Source organism: Stegodyphus dumicola, chromosome 5 (genome assembly GCF_044657685.1).
Source record: "Stegodyphus dumicola isolate Sdum_Otavi_A_Nest chromosome 5, ASM4465768v1".
NCBI lineage: Eukaryota > Metazoa > Arthropoda > Arachnida > Araneae > Eresidae > Stegodyphus > Stegodyphus dumicola.
In genome coordinates, this window is record NC_140772.1 from 146,164,083 (window position 1) to 146,181,329 (window position 17,247).

Consider the following 17,247-nt stretch of genomic DNA (forward strand, 5'->3'; position numbering starts at 1 on the left):
CCTTCGCGGAGGGCTTTCTAAGGAAAACTTGCTCGCACAACACGTTACACATACGGAAAATCACGAAAACGCCCATGCAACCAGCCCGTTCGCCGGGATTCAAACCCCAGATACAACTACTAGAGATCAACGTATTGTATTGTGTGTGATTATGGCAAAGCCTCGAGGACTATCTGCCTAAGGGTAGGGATGCCTTCGTGGAGGACTTTCCAAGGGAAAAACCACGGAAACGCCCATGCAGCTAGCCCGTTCGCGGGATTCGAAACTTGGACCGAACTACCAGTGTTCAGCGACTTTACCGCTCGGCCAGTGGTGGGCTCGCTAGTGATCAACGATTTTGCCGCTCCGCCCTTGATGGGCCCTTTCGAAAATTAAGAAAATAACCGTGCAAAACGTGTTATTGAATCAGCAGCAAAGTAGTTACATTTCCTTTGTAATTAAGAGGAAAATGTAGTGTTTAAAGAACTCCGGTAAAATCCACCAAAGAACGACAATATACTTCAAAGACAAGACTAGATATATGCAGTTACTCTGATTTTCGCGCCTGTTGAAGACTCTGGGTTAACTGACAGTGGCGAATACATTTTAATGTTTTTTTTAAGTATTTGTACAGTATAGAATCAGTTTTTTAAACTTCTTTTAGAAATATGCATATTATTTATACAAATTAGATGATGATACAAAATATATGAGATGAACTATTATAGAAAGTTAGTTTTATTCGTATATTTCGTAGAATTTTTGGTTGAAAATTTAGTTTCCTTCGCAAATAGCATATTTGCTTTGCAGTTCTGAATTATCTTCTAAAATGTTTTATTTTTCTCAAAATTTATTTTACCGTAGCAATATGTTTTTTGAATGAGGAAAACAAGAGTGTTTTTTAGCTAAACATTTGTTGTTACGCCTAATTCACAAAGGAAAATATATTACCTCAATATAGATATTTATCTCAATGATATGCTCTAAATGTACGAATATTTCCGTATCAAATAGAGTTAATTTCTAAAATTAAAAATGGCGTAACTCTACGGAACGCTATTATAGTCTACGTGTGTAACAGAACTATGTTTCATTTTACATATATAAATAATAAAATTATATAAATGAATCTCTATACAGATAAATAGGTTATATGGTTTTATAATAAATATTAACTATTCTAATTCTTTATATATATTCTTTATCTTATTATTTATATTATAATATATTAGATAAAATAAAATTTATCTTAGACAGATAAGAAATAAAATATGTTAAATCGAAATGAATATATGGCAAAAAAATTAACGAAATATAAGAAATGGAAAAAGAGTAAATTATGAGAGTAAAATTTGATAAGAGTGTAACAAAAAAATAAATATTCTTTAATAGCATATAAGTTCATTTAAAGCAACGGAGTGCATTTTGCATTCAGCATTTAATGAAAAATATATATTTTAAATTAAAAACTTATCGCTACAGAAGTTTACTACAGAAACTTAATCGTGCGCTAAAACTATTAAATCGTACAAGGTAATTATTGATTAAATGTCAAACTTTGCAGTAACTTCGTAACTGAAATTTAACTTGAAATCTTCCCATCAATTTTACAGCTTTATATAGATTTGGAACTGGAAATCTTATTATCCTCTACATTTCTAAAAATAAATGTGAACAGAAATCTGAAATGTGATATGTTTTCATGTCTCCGACTGGCCGAACTTTATGTCTCGTATACTAAAAATTTTTAATATAAATCCATTTTTTTTCAGCTTACGTTAACTAGATGCTGGGCTTATGGTTCAGCCTCGGATGTTTCTTGTGCGTGTTTTGCAGGGAGCATGGACCTTTATTTTTCCTAATGAAACTAAGGTTCCAATGAACAATGTGTATTTTGTAACTAATATCAGTATTAGTCTTATTAATGCTAAAAGAAATATCAAGTGAATAATGGACTTCCCTGCTGATATTGCAATCTCTAATCATAGTAAAGAAATATTGAAGATTGTCTTATAGAAAACTCCGGCTGCAGTTAAAATTTTTCTCAAAACCTGAGAAATACCTAAGCCATTCTATAGTAGAACATAGCTGAATTCAAGCAAAATAACACTTTTTTGAAATGACGTAATTTTTAATATAATATTACTCCATTTGCAGAAAGAAATCAATTACATTATGAGATTACAAATAGTCTTTTGACTACAAGTTTGAGAGACGGCAAACTTGAATCCCTGTTAATACATTCTCAATTAATTCTAAGCATTTAGTGGCAAGTGAGAGCAAGTTCAGGTGTGCTTCAATGCATATCTTGATAATCTGAAAGCCAATATATATATAATATATTTTAGGTTGTATTATAGGTTGAAAACCTTTCTGAATTGTTTAAATATCTTTTAGTCTGATTACAAGCTTCTAAAATAATTTCCAACATAGGGGGGAAAATTGTTTTCGATAGCTGATTTTTCACGCTAAAATTTATGTAATTTATATTGCAGCATTTTACGTATGTTTTACGAAACATACCTTGACTAGTTAAATATGGAAAACTGAAAAATGATAAATAAAGAAAGTATATATATAGTTAAATATGGAAAACTGAAAAATGATAAAAACTGAAAAATGATAAATAAAGAATAGAAAAAAGACTATTAGAAAAATAACAAAACAGCTTCATAATCAAATCTAAAATAATGTGCTGTATGACCTTTTGCTTGCAGAAATATTTAAAGTTTTCTTCGCAAATTCATAACATTCGTACTGTCATTTTCATTGTTTAAATGTATTTCGCCAATGTAATATATAGATGCTGTGAAGATGTCCTTATGTGTTACTATAATACTTTTCCATATTTAAAAACAAGTGAATAGCCATTAAACTATTTTATGTGCTTTGAAAAATTAAGATATTGCTGGTTTAGTATCGTTTTGATAGTAAGAAATGAGTCAACATTAAATAAAAAAAATTAACATCCAAAATTATTTATGTTCTGTTCCACCACAAAGAATCCTCTGGCTGTTATAAAAGATATCCCAAAATGTTTCTAGTTCATGTAGTCTTTTAGTATGACGCAGAGGGTTACATGCTTCAGATGGCACACTATCTTTAAGAAACATATCTGTAACTGATAGAAAATTTAATAATCTTCTGAAAATTAGACAACTGACTAGCGTCTCCTCTTCCCTTTGTTGGAGGATATAAATCCTAATCTCATTTACACAAAAAAGTCTGGAAGATGAAACGTGAATGACGTAGAAATCTTCTCAGTCGGTTACCCAAACAGAGTGGGAAATTATTCTAGAAGATTATATTTCTGCGATAAATGATTACGACCTTCAATCAAAATCATTTAGAGCTATTAAAATTAATTTTCATATCTGTATTTCTTAATTAGCTATAAAAAGTTACACACTATTTAATAATTGTGTCATGAATTACTCCACTGGCTCTTGGCAACATAATCAACCGTTCTTGCGCTCTTTTAAAAGCTGCATTACTCAGAATACTAAAACTCAAGCAAATTCGGACATATTTTCCTCCTACTGTTGTTGTCGTGAATATAAGATGAATATAAGGCGGGCAGAGGTGTACTGTAAGGGCAGGGTAACTGGATCTAGTTGTAGAGCCATCTGCTGCGCAAACATTTGTACTAAATTTAGAGATCAGGCGAATGAATATCGAAAACGAGCTGGATGTGGCAGCGATTAGTGATCTTATTTGATTGTTTATTTAATATTAAGCAATTTAAAAGAAACTAAGGGCTTTAAAAATAGCTTATTATTATTATTTTGAATAAGAAATGTAAAACTGCAAGTTATTGGAAAATTTATATAATAATAATAGCTTAAATGGTTATTAATAGAATAGTTTATTTTACCATTATTGCTCCATAACCTATTGTATTACAAAACTAATATACGCAACGAAAGGAAAAGTATACACCAAGAAACACATATCCTACCTGTCAATTATCACGGGATCGGAGGGTTTTTCATTTCTGTTTCCACAGCTCTTCTTGTCACAGCACCGACTAAAAGCAGGTAAAAGAAATCTTTAGTTACATTTTAAAATTAAATCGAAGCATATATTTTAATTCCAGACACCGAATAAAAATAAAAGGTACTATTATTGAAAAAATGCAGTATTCTGTAATATAATTCATAGTGACAAATTAAATTATGCCTCATTGTGTCAATAATTTCCTGAAAACATTTATAAGGCACCCGAAGTTATTAGTTGGATTATATTAATAGACTTAATAGTAGTCTTCATTTTAATTCGTAGATGTCGAGCAGCTTTTATTATAAACATTACTTCCATCTCATTGTCTCAAAACCTACAAAAAAATTTATTTGTTATTTACTTATTTTTTTATAATCTTCAGAAGCCAAAAAATGCACCACACGCAGAAGAAATTTTTTGTTATATCATTAAGAGTGTAGCTGTTAAGCCTGCAGTTTAAAATTCGTACAGAATGAAAGTCACAGAATACTTAAAAAGGGTATAAAAAAAAAAAAAAAAAAAAAAAAAAAAAAAAAAACTATGATTCAAGTAAACTTAATTTTTTTAAAGTTAATTAGATAAAAATTTCTTATTGATATGCATTTCGTATCTATATTAATTATTAATCTATATATTTCGTAGCATATTAAATATCTAAAAAATTTCTAATATGAGGAAATATGACGAGATACACTCTAATAACATTTTCTTCTTTCTGCCTCATTTACGTAAATATTTACTAAACGTTTGATTTAAAACTGAGTTTTAAAATTACTATTAAATAATAATAATATTTTTTAATATTAATTTTTTTTTTTTTTTTTTTGCTTCTGAACACCAGACTTATTCGAAGAAAAAGAGTTCCATAAAGTAAAATTTATATCATATAGTATCGTCTGCAGTTTTGGCTTAAGAGTAGAATGAAGTTTTGTATATGCATAAAGTAGAATTATTCCTGTCTTCCTTGCTAAATCCTGCTTGGGTTCATTTTTTTCTTTTTACAGTTTCTTTCTAATTAGCCTTATGAACTCAATCTTTCTCTCACTGTTAACAGGACGCTGATGAAAAACATAATGTATCTACTCATTAAATTTTTTGCAGAGAAAATTCCACCTTATTTTCTGTCTGTAAACAGCACAATTTGAAAACAAATTACTAAAATACCGATACATTGATTTGAATTAGGTACATAACCAGTCTAAAACAAAGGAGTGGTTATCTAGTCATTATTTATAAGAAGTTTTGATATTGCTTATAAAACAGCAAGAAAACTCAAATGGAATCAATTGGACTAGAAACAGCATATTAAGAAAACGCAATTATCCGGAAAAATCAATATCCATCAGGTCATTAAGAAGCGCAATAGTGTAAATGATAAGCATAGTTTACCTAGATTGCGATCGCACCGTAATTAATCATACGCGAGTAACTAGACTATACTATTGAAATTAAATAAGTTATAGAATTATTAATTCTAGGCTGGAGTCAATTCAATGTATATTAATAATAAGTTTTTTATTTATTTGAAATTTTATTTTTAAAGGCGGCAGTTTGAGAAAGACATCAGAGTCTGGACTATATTGTTATCAATGATATTAATATAAATCATTAGCAGTATACTGATTTAGGATTAAGATCATTATCAAGAAGTTTTCTGCATGAAATAATCTTTACCACTGCTTCTGCAGTGTTTCTAAACACAGACAGTTTTAGATAAGTTATTAAAATTTATTTAAATCATCAATTCGATAATTTTTGAAATATTTGTGTTTACGGTGTGGAAAAAAAAAAATATCGAGTGCGGAAAAAACTGTGAACATTAATAATTATAATATGATGATATACACATGAATATCTGAAATTTTACTGCTAGCTATACTTTCAAGAAAACAAACACCTTAAAAAGCTCCTTGAAAACTTTTATTTTTGATAAAAGAATTCATATTTAAAAAAAAATTACAAGCGAAAATGCTTATTTATCATAATGTCTTAATTCTACCGAGTATATTTTCCAAAAGCATTTTTTATTCACTAAGACACTTAAGATAAATTTCTTTTAAAATGTCTATTAATTTGCTCGCAATTACTTCTTACTAAGAAAAGTAGGTACTTACGTATTAACGCAACCAGGCCAAAATTCGCATAAATCGCCAAATTTGGCGACCCTATTTACGGCAACCCTACGTGTTATATGTAGTTTTGTAAAAAGAATTTTTTTGTAAAAAGAAAAAATAACACTGGGCGTGTACTACCACAGCAATGGGTTTTCGACGGAATTTGCCGAGAAAAGGTTACTGTACCTAACAGAAGCGCCGTTACCCTCATGGAAAAAATTTGCGAAAATATCAAGGAAGGAAGCATCATTTATTTGGATTGCTGGAAAGGATACAATACAAGCGAGTTCGAAAATGCTGGATTTCTGCATGGAACTGTTAATCACAAATATAACTTTGTGGATCCCAACACGGGCGTTCACACACAACATGTAGAGCGCATGTGGGGCTCAGCCAAATGACGCAACAAAAACAGAGAGGAACAGCCCGTCATTATCTTGACTCATACCTTATCGAATTTATATGGCCTCAAGCTGTTAATGGCGAAGACGGTTTTCAATCAGTGCTAAAAGCAATAGCCAAAAGATTTCCGCCGAAAAAATAATTCTGCAACTTATTCAAATTCGAAACCGGAAGGGTTTAATTGCTATTTTATATTTTAAAACAAAATAATATAAAAAACTGTATTAAAAATTATCTGTAATTAATAAATGTACATTTTCTTTCTATTCATACTTTTTTACTCAAACTTACAAATCGCGCCAACCTGGTTGCGATAATACGCAAGTACCGAAAAGGTAAACATAATTATATAAAGGAAAAGGGATAATTACTACGAATAAAAAGAGAATTAAAAATTATGGCCTACAGTCCGAAAAAAAGAAAAAGGAAATTAACACGTCTTTTATTCTCATCAATAGACTTTGGTAGGGACTGTTTTAACTTAGACGGAAACCAAATTGCTATTACTAAAAAATAAATTAAAATGCACATTTCTATGATTTTGTATAATTGAGAACTAGAAGGAGAAAAATTTCTTTGCTAAACTTATATTTTATTCAATGTAATCATACAAATATTAAAACCGGAGTACCGAAAGTGAAACTAAATTAATAATATAGAGAAGAAAAAAAAAAAAAAGGTACTATTCGGTTTCGAGGGCCGTAAAAAATCGCCAAACTATTGTTGATGCCAGTGCTGCCAAAAGTAATTGCGGCAACCCTAACGCAAGAAAGGAATTATAATAGTAAATATCTATTTAAATATTGATGTTTTAATTTAGATGAAAAGTTAATTTCATATAATATTTCGCTACCGAGTTATCGCTAAAGCATAATGTCATCTCGTTGGTTGTTCAAACATAATTTTCCATGATGAATGACGCCTTTTCTTTGAAAACACTTTCGGTAAAGTGCAGAATCGCCCGCTTATTTCTTTGCCGCTTTTTACAAGGGTAAAAACAATTGGAATTTTGTCAATTTTCTTTTACTTTTTAAGTGACAATAGGTCGATGTGTACATAGATAAAGTCAAGGGTGTGCGCGGTGCCATTTTTGTGCAATTCTGGGATTTTTTTTTAAAGTGAAAATAAGTCGATGTGTACATGGATACCGAGTATGTGCAATTCTTAAAAACACGTCAAGCAGTGGGTGATTCTGCACTTTACCCCAAAATTCTATCGCAGACTTTTCATCATAGGTAATTCCTAAATTGTTAGATCCATAGGATATCAAAAAAGGAATTAAAAATTAAACTAGTATTTCAATGGCGTCTTAAGAAATACAGAACTATATAAACTTACGCAATCTGAAATCAGCTCGTAAGCGAGATTTGGCACGCTGGTAAATGGGCGTGTTTGCTAGATTTGGCGCTTTCGCGCATACATTTTCGCTGCAATTTTTTTACGGCCCTCGAAACCGAATAGTACCAAAAAAAGTAAACTAGAAGTTGTCGCCAACTTGTGGCGTTACCGCCATCGATTTCATAAAAATCATACTTTTTCTTCTATTAGAAACGTATTTTTATCCTATTCCTTATAAGTAACGTGCTCTTTAATTACATCTAGTTCTCGAGTCAATTAAAATGTAGTTCGGTCGAAACTATCTTTACTGTATACTACCTAAGGCAAGCCGATAAAAAAGTATCTTTTTGTTAAAAACAGATTCTGCAAATGAAAGATAATTAGAGATATCTCTTTCATATGTTCATTTTCTAATCTGTAGTATCTGTTATTTTTCCTTTCTGCCCTTCATCTTCTTTCCTCTTTCTTTCTTTTCTTTTCTTTTTTTTTTTTTTTTTTTTCCTGGTTTTGATTTAATCAGATTACAATGCCAGCATGCTTAAAACAGAATCGAGTGTAAAAAGAAATGCTATGAGAATTTCCCTTCTCATTTCGTGAAAGAAATTCCGCCAGATAAAATGAACTTAACAAAGAGTCATAATTTTTTAGCTCTTTATAGAGCCAGAGATCTTATGTAACGCTACCGTTCTTTCCCTCTCTTCCATCTTTTTTATGGCAATCTTGAAAACCAGAGAAACATTAAAAACGCTTTATAAAGAAATAGGGAAGTTTTCTTGAGAAGGATAAAGGAAAATGTTTTAAATCTATTTTATGCTATAGCTTTTTTTCCCTTACTATTTTCTTACTTTTTTAGATTTTAAGATCAGAAAAAAATTCAGAGCATTTTCTTACCTGCACATGACTTCGTACGTGAGTAAAACGTGGCGCATTTCAGGATTTTTGTCTTGGCCTTCGTACAGGATAGCCTAATGGATAAAAATGGTATTATCTGTGAGTTCAAAATATAACAAAAGAATTTTATTGTTTTTATAGGAAAGGATTTTAAACTTAATGGGCGGATGGTTTCAAGATTTACATATTTCAAAATCATATGTAAACAGAACAAGTAGCCCTTTATATACCAATACATGTGCTTAAATACAGCGTAAGTAAAGAGTTTTATTTTAATATATTGCATGCCGTACTTCGTTTGATTTATTTGGAATATCTAACATTCAAAATAAGCTTTTCTTCCTATTACAGCTTAAATAATTTACTTCTGACTTACAAATCACTATTTTTTACTTAATCACTCGTGCTATTAAATTTAATATCACAAAGTTGTAAACACTTCCAAGTTAAAAAAATTTGTACAATTTTCGTAATGAAAATTTTGACTCTTGATTCAATAGTAATCCCAGTAATGAATTTTGAAAACAGGCGACGTAAAACTTTAAATCACTTTTTCCATGAAATTTAGAATAAATATTACTTATTTGTAATTTTTAATTGAAACGTAAAAATTTACTTTTGAAAGTAAGTGATGATATAAAAAATGCGTCTAATCCATAATCTGAAGAATTTCTAATAAACAATATTTTATTTAACATTAGCAGATGTAGAAGCTCGAACGATTTTCTAAAATGGTTATTTTCTAAGAATTAACAGCTAACTGTTTAGAGCCTACGATTATTAAGATTACATGTGTAAATGTCCTTCAGCAATGTAAGTATTCATTGTACATTGCCAAAGATTTAATTGGGGGGGGGAGGGGTTCTTGATATTATTTGCTACTGTAGATACAAAAGTTTTCAAAAGAAAGTAAGTGTTTCATTTTAAAATACAATAGGCATTTAAGGCAATGAGACATATAATGACACATGAGTAAGTTTTTTCTTAAAGTCTGCCTTATGTCTAGTTTAAAATGATTAGAGAAACCGCCTCCAATTCTTGATTTGTAAAATTCAGGTACCTCAAAGAATGTATTTAGACGCAATGCTATATAAAAAACAAAATTAATTATTTAACATGGTTTCAAAATTCAGAACGTCTCTACCTAATAAAAACTGTGATTTTAAAGTAGCGATGCTTGGAATGTTCTTTCAAAACAACTAAATTCGCAGTATAAAATCAGTTATATTCAGCATTACTGAGCTCATAGTATATGAAGCCCATTAAAATCTACAATATTTAGTCCAATATACATAAAATTCTTTTCAAAATGCCTGTGATGTCAACTGTCAATTTATTTAACAAGAAGAAGAATTAAGATACAATAACATGCCGAACAAGTATTAATTAGTTAAACAACAAAAATCAGCGTTATATTTTCAAATTTTTACAGGTCTCCTTTCGATGGTTTTCCCGAACCATCATGATTTGCTGATGGTTCGGTAAAATCATCGAAACGAGTCCTGTGAAAATTTGAAAATATAACGCTGATTTTTGTTGTTTGACTTCTAAATTAAAATTACAATTATCAAGTAAATATAATTGCTCTAAACAAATAACAACACAGTTTAGCATTCGCCGCGGATCTCCAAAAAATGTATCTAAATATTTCCATCTCAGAAAGTGTAGTAAAAGTGGACCTTAATCGCTATCAAACATACACTACTACGAGTATATCACTTCTTAAAAGATGTTGTACTAACTCCATATTAGTTATGCTATTCCTTTAGTTGATGACATGCTGTTTTTCTCCAATATTTTTCAATAAACATAATCTACATTCAGCATGAACAAGTATTTTTCTCTTTGCTGTGATATCAAACTCCCTTTTAAAACAAAAATAGCACAAATCTTATAAGTTTTGAGCTGCTTTTCCACACCACCGGTTAGAAAGCTTTTACCTAAACTGATTCACAATCACAAATAGCTTGTACTCTGGCAATCTCAAGATTCTAACATGGATGAACATCTCCAAGACGATAGCAGCATACATCAGTGTAGTTCACTTGATGTATATTTCAGGTTTAGGGACATTAGAAGATTTAGAAATCATTAACGTAATAGAATTTTTCTGAAGGATGCTGTGCCAAAATCCCATATGGAATAGCTTGCTTAGCGATTTCCTTCCTTTACCTCGTGTACCTGGGAAACGGAAAGGATAAATCAAGGGTGTCGCAGACAAAGAGAATGGTTAGGGCACTTAAAATGCTTTCCAACGGATATCTTGATTAATGACAAATGATTATTGCCATAATAGATCCGTGAGTGTTTCATCCTTCTTCATTAAGATTAATGGGACGGAACTGTCGGGAACTTTTCATATTTAAAACCTATTTAGCTGAAAGCTTCTCAAATTTGCGCGCGTCATTTATGACCGGGATGCCTCCACAAATCTTTGACTATTGGTAGAATTCCAAACTTTTAAAATTTCTAGACCGTGGACGTTTTATTTTAAATTCCGGTCTTCTCAGGCGTAATTTTGGAGGATCAATCATTGATTATGGATGATTCAGTATTTTTCTTAATATTTAATCAGATTGACTATATCTGATCGAACCGGTTTTTATGTTTTAATTTCATTTTCGTGTTTCAAATCTTTAAATTGACAGCTTTATCGCTTTCATTTATTTCTGTTCCTTCATAAAATTCATTCATTTTTTTTCATTTATTTCTCTCTTTCCAAAATTTTATTGCTTACTTATTCATGTTACAAGAACAGATTCTTTTAAAATTATATATTCGATACTGGTTATCTTATAAAATCAACGAAGCGAAACTGAACGTTTAAAAGGTGTTCTTTAATGCCGATATCAGTTGCATTAAAATCAGACACGACGGTTCGTCTTAAATCTTACACACACACACAAAAAAAAAAAAAAAGTTAAAAATTTAAAACTCCGTTTCTATTTTATGATGAAAAATTAAATTTATTATTTCATTATAAACAACTCAAAAATGAAGAAAAAGAAGTCATGTCTTACCTTAGATACAATCGTATTCCAGACATAACAATTAATGAAACAGGCTGACAGAAAACTCATTTAATCCATCCAGCAGTGTAATCCAGAAATAACCATCACAAAACTAACTATACAGTTCCGTCCCAAAATAAGTATCAATACAACCTCGCACCATGGTTATCGTTCGACAATAAATTTTACTCAAAAGTGAAGCAAAAACTTGATAATAATGGAACACTTTATCGGTAAATACCTTCATTTAGATCCTTCAACGCTATTCTAGTCGGCCTTTATGCCTTATGTGGGTTGCGACAAAAATAGTTCCAAAATCAGTTATAAGTTGAGAGTGTACAGGTGGTAAGATTTGTTCCGGATCAACTGATATGCTGCCTCGCGAGCTCCACGCAGCGATCATGGTTCTCCAAGGAAAGGTGTATTGAAAGTGCAGAAGATCTAGCCAATTATAGCCTATGCGTCGCAGATCTAGCCAATTATAGCATTTCGTCATGCATTGGCAACAAAAATAGGCTGTTGCGATACTGTATAGTATTGATATCGATATTATATAGTTTATATAAACTCAATAGACTTTACAAAGTTTGTTATGGTGAAGTAAAATCTTCAGCCCAAGAAAAGAGAAACACACCAAAGTGAAACATAAAATTAGCAAAGCAACAAAATTAATGTTTGGCGTAGATTTAGACAAGATCTCTAAATCTTGACTAAATCTATGCCAAAAACATGGTTTGTTGCTTTGCTAATAAACAATTGATAGTAGAGAATATTAACGTCTGCGCCATGGTGCTATCTAGGCTAGTTGAGCCATTGCAACGAGCTAAAATTCAACACGTTTGTTCGAAGATTAAATTTTGATGTTAGAAACATCCAGTGCTGCGAAACCTCAGCGCGTTAAAAAAAAATTAGTATTATGAATTCTTCGCTTAATTCATCCGGAGTACTCGAAAGTATTTTAATTCTTTTTCAACTTCTTGATGTACTTCCGAAGTCTAATTTCTAAATTTTTGTGGCTAATTTGGCACCTCTTCGAGTAGTTCACCTGAGACAAGGCCCAATCATTGGCCCAGTTTGCCACCCACAGTAAACATTAGTGAACTAGGTTAGGTTAGGTTATTTAATTACGGCAAAGCCTTGAGGGCTATCTGCCTAAAGAGAGGGATGCCCTTCGTGGAGGACTTTCTAAGGGAAACTGGCTCGTATATACGTTACACGTGGGGGAAAACCACGAAAACACCTATGCAGCCAGCCCGTTCGCGGGATTCGAACCTTGAACCGAACTACCAGTGTTCAGCGACTTTACCGCTTGCCCGCTGGTGGGCCATTAGTGAACTAAATGAAAACTCATAATAAATGTTGCTTTAGTACATTGCTATAGTTCTTTGTTCATAAATGTTGCCAGCTAAGCAAGAAAACTGCGGCTTGTTGTTGTGCAATGAAATAAGTTGTTGTCACACAACAATCAGCTGACATAACATTTTCTTAGTACCAACCATTGCGAAATCAATGCTGTCTGTATGCCCTCGTTATCTTCCAATCTGAAGAGAAGAATGCGAATTTTGCTTGAATTTAGAAGGCAAATTAATTAAATAACATATGAACAGGAAGTAATCTATGTAAAGCGCAGTGCACCTGGTTGGACAGAGTATATGAGGTTAATGGGGATAGAAAATAGTTCATTGTATGCGGAATCAGATGTTCCTAGCAATCGAAAGTTGATTCATCTTGTCATGAAGTGTTATTTAGATTTTGCTAGCATTCAGTTTATGTTAAAAGGCTAATTTTGCTGCTCTTACATTTCTTACCATGGGAAAGCAAAAATAAGAATTTTTACAAAAATCATTCGTTACAATTTCGAATATTTGTCTTCCGAATATCCAAAAATTGCCATTTAGATATTTGAAAGATTTGGCTTGTTTATTTGATTACGACAAAGCATTCGAGAGCTATCTGCCTACGAGGAGGGATGCCTTCATGAAGGACTTTTAAGGGAAACTAGTTCGCATACACGTTACACATGAGGAAACCACGACAACGCCCATGCAGCCAGCCCGATCCGAACCTCGTAACGAGCTCCCAGTGTTCTGCGACTTTACCGCTCGGCAGCTCGTGGGCCAATATTTGAAAAAGGGTAGTTTGAAACTGCTTAGGGAGCATCTTGGAGCCAGCGAGCACTGCGTTGACGAGACCTGGTTGAAACGGTTATAAGCTATATACCTAGTATTCAAGAACGAGAAATAGAATTTCATAAGGTTTCTGTGCATAGTATGCATCATATGACGTAAAGTGAAAGCCTTTATGTTAATTCCGTCATTGCAAAGGATTAAGTATATGTACGTTATGCGCATACGAGTGCGTCTCCATTATGCATGTGTTCATATTCCATAGAACAATCGCGAAAAACACTGCGTAAGTTTCCGGTTTGGATTTCTAAAATCCGTTGTGCCAAGCGAAATAATTCGAAAATGTTCTAATTGCATGGGCGTTTTCCTGGTTTGCCCCATGTGTAACGTGTCTGCGAGCCAGTTTCAATTAGAACGTCCTCCACGAAGGCATCCATTTCCCTAGACAGATAACCCTAATGAGATTTGCCGTAATATCAATAAAAATCAAAGCACAAAGTTTCAGAGTTCTGCAACCAGAGTTTCAAAAAATAAAGTGCATTCAAATAATTGTACAAATGCATAAAAATTTTACTTTTAAGCATACTTAAAATGATACAAAAGAACTGAACATTTATTACAAACTGGAAAACATATATATTAATTCAGTGTACTGTAAAACAAATGCTGAATGCAAGTGTGTACAAGGCACAATTAAATATAAACAAACATACGCGGATAATAAAAACAAAGGTCTACACGAGTTAAGAGCAAAATTTTAACGTAGTATTTTAAAATACTTTGCATTTTCTTTTACATTATTGTTAAGTATTTGAAGGCAGGAAACTGTAAAGAAATATAGTTTGCCATATCTGCATGTTCACCCCAAGACCTTCAAAACATACTTGCATGTGCATTGAAGTTATATTTAATTTTTCAAGAAACAGGTTTTAAATTTTTAAACATCTCCTCTCCATAACTGAAGACTTCTGTTTGTGAAATCAGAAACACATTAATAGAGAATCTTAAAATACACATATGTAAAAATCGTGAATTATGAATAAAAGTAAAATGAGTTGTGTTTTTCCGAAATGGCAACATCAGAAGATGTTCTAAAGGTCCAATATAAAAATTTGTACTCCCTATTATTAATCTGGAGGAATCATGTTTGTGCTCTCAAAAGAGTAAATAAAATTTATAAGTATTATCAAAGATAGTTTTTATAAGATTCGAATTCTCACTTTATTGAAATAAAGTGCGGGAAGATCAGTAAGAATTTCATCTCAGTATGGAATTTTAGAAATACAATGGCAGATTTTGAATAATTACAAATGTATCCCAGTCCATTAATCTATACAAGGCCAGATGTGGTGGTCTCTTTATTATGGAGGCACCCAATAGGTGGGGCAATTTAAAAGTTGTTTAAATAAGGCTGAGCCAAATTTAGCAGAACTGTGAATTAAGTCAGTTTCTACACTTTCAGTGTCTTTTTGCCGAGTGGGACCAAAAGTAAACTTTCAGTTTTTTGCACAGAAAAATCTGACGCCTTCGTCTGGCTTTTAAATGTACAGAAAAAAATGGCTGAAGGGAACACCAAACGTTAAATTTAAAAACTGCGTAGAATTTTACTCTGCAGAACAACTTCATAAAAAAAGTTATTACGTATAACAAAATTACAATGAAATAAGCAATATCCCTTAATACAAATATTAATTATCCTAATAAAGAAATTAACCAACTTCCCTTTGCAAAATCTTAAGAAAATGGTATAAAGGAGGTTAAGAACTTTGTTTCCTAAAAAAAAATCACTCAAAATTTTTCAATATCTTAAAAACAGTGAAATGAGCAATAAATAACATAAAAGAATACAAAAAACAAAAAATTCTGAAAAGCAAAATATAATTAATGATATTTTATCTTATATTTTCAAGAGAAAAAACATTACAATAAAATAAGCTATATCCCTTAATACAAATATTAATTATCCTAATAAAAAAATTTACCAACTTTCCGTTGAAGAAAAAAAGTCATGCAAAACTTTTCAATATTTTACCAACAGTGAAATAAGGAAAAAATAACATGAAAGCAACTCAAAAAACATAAAATTGCGCGCACAATTTTACTCTGAAAAATAACTTTATCCAAAAAAAAAAAAAAAAAAAAAAAAAAAAAAAAAAAATCAATAAAAATGTATTATACATATAAAAAAATGACAATGAAATATGCCAATGTCTTAAAAACAGTGACATAAGAAATAAGGTGAAAAATTGTTGCCAAACAATTCAAAATGATGCGATTTCATCAAAAATCTACCAACAACAATAAGAAAGAAAAATTATTGCCCAAATCACATTTTTAAACATGTGAGAAGTACTCAAAAACTTCATTTAAAAAAATTAAAAAAAATACAAAATATTATCATTTTTCCAAAATTCTTTTTGTAAAAGTAGTCGCAAGGATGAAAGTTTAACGTGTGCAAAAATCAAAGAAAAATAAACTGCAGATTTTTAAAAATAAACTTTTTTAGAAAAAATCCCGTTGAAAAGGTGTTAAGCTCATTTTGTTAAATAAATTCGTATTTATGGATTTATTGAAACACGAAATTTATTTTAAGTTCGTAAAATAGTTAAGTGCCTACATTTCATGACGATGTGAAAATGGAGTGTGCAGAGTAAAATCTCGTTTCCTATAGGCCATTATGTCTCAAAATGACGCGATTTCGTCACAAAACATAAAATAAAAAAATTTTTAATTCGAATTTCGAAAAAAATCGCTTCGAGGTGCACTGGCTCTTGTCTAAATGCACCTATCTACCAAATTTCGTAGCCGTGAGTCTATTAGCTTACGTGCAGCGCGAACGAAAGGCACACACAGACAGACTCTTTCTTTTATTATACTATGTAGAGACTATATTTTTCAATTTTAATAAAGATATTTTGATGTTTTATGTATTTTTGCCTTGCCACGAAGTGTGAACTGAATTAACTGAATGAGAAATATATATCTAATGAAATTCGAGGAAATAAGTTTAAATTAAATGCAGCAAAAACAAATCGTACAAGGAAGTCATATGGTAATACACATTCGATTTTTTTATAAAGCAATGGGAATTTCAATGCAATGACATTAAAAATTTAATATGTTTTTAAATTAGTAATGGAATTATATTCATTTATGTACTCTTAATTGCATTTATTTTCATACTAAAAATTAGAATTTTAATCGCACTATTTGAGAAAAAAGTAACAAAAAGTGGTAGTTTGCATACTACATCATTACCAAATAAAATATTTATAAATACTTTCGGATTGTTTTCCCTTCCATAATATAAATTCTTTAGTTAAATCCTTAAATCAAATTTCAGGTATAGTAAGCATTAATTACATTAATCTACATTCCATTACCAGC

At 31.1% G+C, this 17,247-nt stretch overlaps 1 long non-coding RNA gene across 1 annotated transcript; it reads right to left on the reverse strand.

Moving 5' to 3' along the window:
* Positions 1 to 2,128: 2,128 nt before the first annotated feature.
* LOC146997282 (uncharacterized) lies at positions 2,129 to 12,136 on the reverse strand. The gene is made up of 3 exons (XR_015041016.1): positions 11,744 to 12,136; positions 3,938 to 4,006; positions 2,129 to 2,295 (listed from the first exon to the last, which is right to left on the reverse strand). It is a non-coding gene; the product is annotated as an uncharacterized LOC146997282 (long non-coding RNA).
* Positions 12,137 to 17,247: the final 5,111 nt, after the last annotated feature.